The sequence below is a fragment of the Epinephelus fuscoguttatus genome, linkage group LG22 (genome assembly GCF_011397635.1).
Source record: "Epinephelus fuscoguttatus linkage group LG22, E.fuscoguttatus.final_Chr_v1".
Classification (NCBI taxonomy): domain Eukaryota; kingdom Metazoa; phylum Chordata; class Actinopteri; order Perciformes; family Serranidae; genus Epinephelus; species Epinephelus fuscoguttatus.
This window is the reverse complement of record NC_064773.1, coordinates 18,199,192-18,207,259: the sequence shown is the minus strand read 5'-3', so window position 1 is coordinate 18,207,259 and position 8,068 is coordinate 18,199,192. Positions and strand designations below refer to the sequence as shown.

The 8,068-nt window shown below is 41.1% G+C and overlaps 1 long non-coding RNA gene across 1 annotated transcript; it reads right to left on the bottom strand.

The window, feature by feature from the left end:
- Window positions 1-2,327: 2,327 nt before the first annotated feature.
- On the bottom strand, window positions 2,328-6,904 carry LOC125882584 (uncharacterized). The gene is made up of 3 exons (XR_007448348.1): window positions 6,633-6,904; window positions 5,583-5,664; window positions 2,328-2,499 (listed from the first exon to the last, which is right to left on the bottom strand). It is a non-coding gene; the product is annotated as an uncharacterized LOC125882584 (long non-coding RNA).
- Window positions 6,905-8,068: the final 1,164 nt, after the last annotated feature.

Here is an 8,068-nt window from a genome sequence, read left to right as displayed (position 1 = left end):
TTAGAGGTGGTGACTGTTGACACCTGTCGAGAAAGTGTCATTGCGATATAAACTAAAACAGACGATTGAAAATCTAATTATCATGTATCATAATAATCATGAAATAAATATAGTATAATAATTTAAGTAATAATAAGTGGAATTTTCATAACTTCTAATGAAAATGTTTGAGTTGTTTTCATTATTTATTTATTTATCTTACTTAAACCAACTTTTAAGTTTGCACTTAAATGTAATTGTTTAGATTTCATACGTGATTTATTCATTTAATTATTTTTATTTTTATTCTATTCATTTTGTCAGTATTCATTTCATAATATTCTTATTCACTTATTAAATAAGTGAATAATATTCTTATTCACTTATTTAATATTGAACAGTTTGGGGCTCTCTATATGATGCTATCTGTATGGTTTTTTTCTGAAGAAAAATAGAACTTCCTGTTTGGTCATAGTAAAACAATGTAACAGCTGCTTGTCTTCTGTTTCACTGCTTATTACTTGCATGTATTGTGAATGTAATTATCACTTATATTCCAGTCGTCTTTTTCTCCTTGCTGAATACCATGACTGTTGTCGCCGCGGCAGCCCAATTCCCCCACGGGGATCTATACTTTTTTATTGGATCTCACGCTGTGTTTGGCTATTTGATTCAAAACCAAACACTGAGCAGAACCAGGGAGAAGAAGCTCAGGCTGTGGCGCATTCATCGCTTTGAATTCAGAGGCTTCCTCTGTGATAAAGACCCTTGATCCTTCTGAGCCTAACCTTCAGCGTCGACTCACACTGAAGTCGTGCCATCAGTGCTCGGCTTTGATCACCATGTCAACAGATATATTTCTCGCCCGCGAAAGCCAAAGGTAGGAAGGAAGAGCGACACAGGGATCCGAAGCCGGCGTTTTCAGCAATTAATAGGGCGTTCTACATCATTAGTCTGGGTGAGCGTTAATAAAGCGGAGTGTTTGAGTGGGCCACGGGAGGTTATTTAAATGCAAAAGAGTCCAAGAGCCCTCAGCAATCCATCTCATAAACCTGACTGTGGACTAAATGTTTGATTCATAATCTCCTAGTAATGACTTTGCTGTCAGGATAGGTGTCAGAGTCAGATTTCATCCTAACCTTGTTTGCATAATGCTGCAGGGCCTTTAAGGTGAAACACAATGACAAAGCCCCATAAAGAGCCATTATGCTTCTAATGGCAGAATTCACTCTGAAATCACATTATATTACAGGATAACTTATGGTGCATCACAACCAGCAGGTTCTAAGCTGTTTACTTGAATCCTGCTGTGTCTCCTCGTTTAGTTGTGTTTGTGTGGATGACAACAGATGACATTTAAACTCCGGTGGCAGCAACAAGGATCACTGAAAAACAGGAATTAGTGGCTGGAGTATGCACATGAAGTCTCCCCATTCACTTCAACGTTGTAGCTCACTCCTCCGCTCTGTTTTCACAAACATTTACCCAGTGATTTAAGGATTCATTATCCATTATGTTGTCAGGGCGGGGCGGTCTGTCAACCACTTTGGTCCGGGCTGAAATATCTCAACAACTATTGGATCAGATGAAATTTAATACAGACAGAATCTTAATGACTTTGGAGATCCCCTGACATTTCCACAGTGTCCCCACGAGGTTGGCATTTGTGTTATTCACTGAAATGTCTCAACAACCGGTGAATGGATTGCTATGACATTTGCCGCATACATTCATGTCCCCATTAGGATTAACTGTAATAACATTAGCTATCCTTTAGCTTGTCATCCAGCACCATCATCAGGTCAAATTTTCAATTTGTCTGATACTTTGGGTAATTAAAGGGACAGTATAACCCAAAATCAATACTGCAAACTTTTCCTCTAAAGCCTGGTACACACTGTGCAAGTTTGGGCTGTCCCAGATGAAAGATGACCAAGGTGAAAGAAACATGGCAATATCTTTGGTCATGGCTCTAAGGCAATGGTACTACAAGGTTCAAGGATGGTCATTGTCACGGTCTGGAGCCCAAAAACAGCCTGGTCATCAAATTTGGGATGACCATCTCACTGTGTGACTGCTGCTACGATCTATGTTTACTAACCAACCAATAAAAATGCAGCATGAAATGACGCACTGGTGCTAACCCCAAACAAACGGATGGATAGCAGCTTGCCATGGAGGCAAAATGCGCTAAAAGAAACGTGTGGGATTCCAGCAAAGAGGAAAACCTTGTTGACTTGTGGCATACATGACATGTCCTCCAGCTCTTACCATGATCACTTAAAGAAGGACGAAACGTGGAAGGAAATAACGAAAGTTGCAGCTGCCAGGTGAGCAACCTAGCTCAGATTCAGCACTCCGTCTATATGCAACACTTTTATTGACTACAGCCCAGCACAAAACAAAATCAGACCTCCCCATGTGCCTCGTGTCACTCAGTCCACTCAGGTTTAAACCAAAGACTCAGGCAGTGTCCTTCTCCTTGGTCTGGGCCGCAGTCCTCCGAGGGCCAGCACACCACTGTTTGACAAAGGGAGAGATGTAATCAGAAGAAACCAGCAGCAGCTGTGCCAATCAACTCACCTGGTAACACTCTCATGAGCCATCTCAATTAAATCAATTAAAAAAACAAGGGTCAGCATTGGGGTAGCCTTTCCCAGGTGGAGAGAGCTGCTGAAGGAGAAAGGTAATACAATTACAGGCCAGCGCTAACAGCGGCTAACAGCGGCTAACAGCTAACAGCTAACAGCGGCGCAGTGATACGAGGAGAGGGATGAGGCTGTTAGCGACTGGCCGCTAACAGCGGCTAACAGCCAACAGCGGCGCTGGCCCGTGATTGCATTACCATTCTCCTGGCTCTCAACGAAAACGCCGAAGGCGGTGCTGTATGTCCCTTGCTGGCGGGTGTATTCTCAAGATGGCAAAACGTAATGGAACCCCACAGACGACTTAATAGTACACCAGTGATGACATATTTATGAATGCAGACATCAATTTTTGCCAATAAACAACTGAAAATGTTACACAATGTCCCTTTAATTATTTGCAGTGTTTTAGAACAATAAAATCAGTTGCTTTTTCAATTCACTAAATACATTTTGCTGCAATGAAAATGACTGATTGTGCTGTGCGATAGAAAGAAAATAGTTGCTACATGAAACAACAAGGTCTATGGATTGTCTTGAGTAACCAGGTCATGGTTTCTGGAAAGAAACATTGCTGTTGAGTTTTTCAAATGTATGTTAATTCCCTGTATTGTTATCTCCTCATTATACTGTATAAAGGTAAGTATTAAAGCAGTGTTTCCATTGGTGAGCCATCAAAGCCAGCTCAGAGTCCTCCACAAACTCAGCAGTGCTACTTTACCGGGGATTGGCTTCAGTAGAAGTACGAAATGGAACTAATTGTTTTGTGCTTTTCATGAGTCAGACTGTGCAAATAGACTTCTTATAAATGTTTAACATCACATCACACACACAAACAAAACACACACACACACACACACACACACACACACACACACACACACACACACCACACACACAGGCAATCACTTCTCGTCTTGACTCTTGTGCTTAGTCACACAAAGACTGCTTAATCCACAGCAGGGCAAGGGCTCAACATGTATCCACCATTAGCACCACAGGGTTCCCAGACCTTTTCACGACTTGTCAAGGACCCATCATAAAATGTCCATGATGAAAACAACTGAACAGTATACTTTACTCCAAATGTTAATCAATGTATGAAAATTAGACAGCAGCCTTTTCTAATTTTTATAAGTTGGTTATGTTCATATTAACTTCACGTACTTCAAACAATGGGCAAATCAGTACATAAACGGTATGCGAATCCTCTTGACCATACCTCTGCCATCTCCAACAGCCATCTTTCAAAGCATTTGTTTTTATTTCTAAGCAAGCATGTTAGCATTTAGTTTGCCTTGCTGCGTTAACGTGTCGGTAAATTTACCAGAGCGCGAGCTAGCTTATGGTAAACATCTACTCCTCCTTCTAAAATTTATGATTTCTAATAAAACTTATAAACAGACACTAACACATTCGATAATGTAAGGTGAATAAATGTGATGTTTCATGACCCCAAATTAGCAGCAGACCTTAGTAAAAACACTATTATAAAGTCAGAATAAAATGAATAACTTTAAGCACTCATTTTACATGATATGAAAGAATTACAGCAAATAAGTGACACATTCTCAGACTACATGACTAAACACATCATTCAAGGTATGCTGCTGAGTTAATTTTATAATGGGCAATTTTCTAATCTAGCTTGAGAATGAAGTCAGACGGAGAACGACAGGGATATCATGTACTGACATTGAGTGACAGACCTGTCATTTTCCTGCAAATTCAGATTTATTACTTCTCCACTCTCATAACTCTTCTGTTGTTATTATTTCTTATGTAATTCTAAGCATGTGCATCAGAGTAGGGTGAGCACAAAATTATGGGACAAATCACATCCTGTATTGATTCAGTAAGGAACAGAACATTTTGTTAATACAGGATGATCCAGTATTATACAAGACAGATGGCAACCTATTCGTCCCTGTAGGCAGGCGATGGAAACTGTACCTTTGGTTACAAGAATAAATCTCTTTTTGTTGTGGTTGCATGTTCAACACTGTTGTAAAGGCAACAAATTTAGCTTAAGTGGGACTTATACTGTAAGGGACCTATACTATGTAGAGCCTACACCGTTGTAAGCATTTATACTTGTGTGGTGGTGTGTCTGTCACTCTGCAGTTACACCTCCAAATCACTAGTCGGCGGCAGGGTTTCTGTGAAGTGCTGTAAAGTTTACTTGATTCAAAACAAATATTAAACACACATTAAACACACATTAAACATGGCTTAATGGAGTACACAAATCAGCTTCACTATAACTCACAGCATTCACAGACAAACACTTGTCTTTATCTGGACACATTTTCCCCACAAATACAACATGCTAATGTTTTTAGCACAAGCCTATGGCATTTTACATTGTATAAATTAGCCTAGCGCCTAGCAGACTTTCCCTCTACTTGTGTGACACCAGGGACAACAGCAACATTTAACAAAGGTAACGTTACGAAAGTCAACTCCGTTACGACTCACAAGGTTCACTGACAACAACTGCCTTATACTAAACACGTTTCCAAACAAATATAACATGCTAACGTTATTAGCACAAACCTATGGCATTTTACATTGTATAAATTAGCCTAGTGATGAGATTTCCTCTTCTCATATGAAGCCAGGATAAATCACACACAAGACTTAAAATGTTATTTTTGTGGAGGATTTATTGTCTTTACAATTTATTGTTTCTTATCTGTGAAATTAAAGTAAATAAAAGCTCTGTTTCCACTGAGGGAAATGGTTTCAGCTTACAGAAATAAACAGGAGGTCTGTGTCACCGCAACTGTAGTTACATTTCTGGGGAGGTGCACGTCAGGACATGGTGTTGATTCAACGCAGAAGTATAAATTTGGACAATGCAACAGCAGTAGTTGCTAAACTGAAGATGAATTACTTTCGAAAGAACTGCCGTTGATTAGCCATTAGGACTAACCATAAACAGTCAATGCGACTCACCAGCTTCCTGCGACTTTCGATATCTCACTAATTACACCTATAATCAATTCCACAGTCGTGTCCTCAGGAATAACGTGGATACCTGGAACATGGAAGGAGAAACAAACAAAACAAAACGTCACGCATCGAATTACATTAACAGCTACAAAAAATACATCTGTTGTTATGTTATATTGTGGGAAAGGTCTTCCATGAAAGATTACTGTAACAGTTTCACTACACAAAATAAAATTCCATGACCTTCTCACAAATTCTATGACTTTTCCAGATTTCCAGGTTTTCCATGACCGTGGGAACTGTGGCACCGCTGTCCCATCACCACAGCACATAATATCCCTTGACGTTTGAGTTACCCAGCTATGAGTGTCTGCTGATGGAGGGATTTGAGGAGGGAATAAATTAGCGGTGACACATGCCTGACACCTTCAACTGTATGTCACTGGTAGAACAGCAAACAGTGTTCAGGGTTAACGACTGAGCACTGTTGCTGTGGTGAAACATTTAAGAAAAAGGAGAGGAGGTTTTAGGAGCAGATAGTTTCTTGGACTGGAAACGCCTTAACATATGAATGGCACTTGAAGTCCCACAAACCCTGTAATCCCCATTTTCTCTATGGGTTTGTAGAGGTGTTCATTTGCAGTAAAAACAAAGATTGATAGTTATACTGTCACAATAACGGTTCGTACATTTTATGAGGTTTTGCAGGTGCTGTAAAGCACGAGAGATATACAGAGGAGTGAAATGTCCCACTGCTGACTGCTGTCAATTGAGGCAGAAAGCTAAAATGGCATCCCACGTAGATGTTTTCAGCGCTTTAAAACACAGCGCAGCATTTGAGTGCAGAAAGTATGAAGCTGCTAATGTCATTAGCTTCTACATTCATACTTTGAATCCCTCACAGCAGGGCAATTACTGCCAGGCTTGACAAAAAGCAAGAGGAGAACAGAAACACTAACTGCTGCTCATGGATTTATTTGCCGAAAAATGAGCTTTGTGCTCGATGATTTAAAAAAAAGAGCAAAAAAAAAAAAAAATAAAAGCAGCACCCACCTGATCTCCTGCATGATGCAAGGCTCCGTCTGAAGCGCCAGCCTGGTGCGGGACTATCCAGTGCAGGTGATATGGAGATCAAATAGCCTGCCAGCCAGCCAAGGCGACCTGTGGCAGCCAGCGCCACCCCCAGCCGCCTGTTGAAAGGAGACACAATCCCGATAAATGTATTCCTGTCAACATTGCTGCGATGCCTTTTTAATACAGCCCCTGGAGGATTCAGGGCAAGAACAGCCTGAGTCAAACTCCATTTCACCGGGCTGAAAGAGAGATGTGACAAGAGCCCTGTGCAGGTCAGGGACAGTCTGGTAACAAGCAGCCGTGGAGGATGGATAAAGGCTGTTAAAGCTTTTTGTTTCTATTTCTTATTTTTCTTAACACGGCTGAGTAAACCCAAACCAGCCTGAGCGGAGTGGAGCGGCACCTTTCAAGCTCAAACTCCATCAGTTAAGAGAAGAATAAAGTGAGCCAGTGGTTTTTCAGGAACAAGCCAGCACAAGTGTGGAAAGAGCAATTTGGGCTGCAGTCACACTTCCAGCACAGTTGGGCAACTTCAGTGTGAGTCAGAGTGGAAAAGTTGGCTTTGTTGCATTCTGGGTCGGTTTGCAAATGTCACAGACACAGCTTGGAAGTTGTGTAAAATCCTCAGAGTCCAGCCTGCGGACATTGATCACAAGCAGTGGCGGTGACTCTTCAATCCTGCTGGGTAAAGATTAAAAAACAAAATTGTTGTTCTGCATGGGTCTTACAGGAGTAAATGCATTTGAATTCTCTTGTTTTATGGCCTTGTTTCCAGTGGTTGGTTGGTAATTCCCTCTTTGCAGACACTCATGGTTGAAACACTAATTACAACTCATTTAAAAAGAATACAAAACCACAGCTTTGCCTTGTGAGGCTAAGCAGCTTTAGCATGGTTTGAAATACAAGTTGGAGCCCTCTTACCTGTAACTGTAAATATTACAATATATCTCCCCAGGAAGAACCGTACCGTCCCCATTTTTGGTCCCCCCTCTGTTGGGGTACCTAGCACACAGATCTGGTACTAAAAGGTTGAGCTGTGAACACTGCAGTCTGTTGATTGGTCAATAGGGGACGGTCACTCTGCTCAGGGCTGAGTTGTGGCTGGTTTTGAGGCTCATGTAACCACTGTTCATACCGTGGAGAGTTGCAGAAATACAGTGAGTGCTGGATGGAGCAGTGAGTGACAACAACCCCGCCCACATTTAAGAGCATCCTAGTGGTGGAAACACAAGGGTCTAGGTACCATGTCTGAAGGGTTACTTTTGGTTCCAAAGGTACCATACTGAAAGTGTTTGGTGGAAACGGGACTTAAGTAGCTTGCTATCTAGCTACTTTAATACACTTTACTTTCACCTCTCAAAAATCAAACACAGTATCTACACTCTGGAGTGTTGATTTATTCTTTTTCTATTACT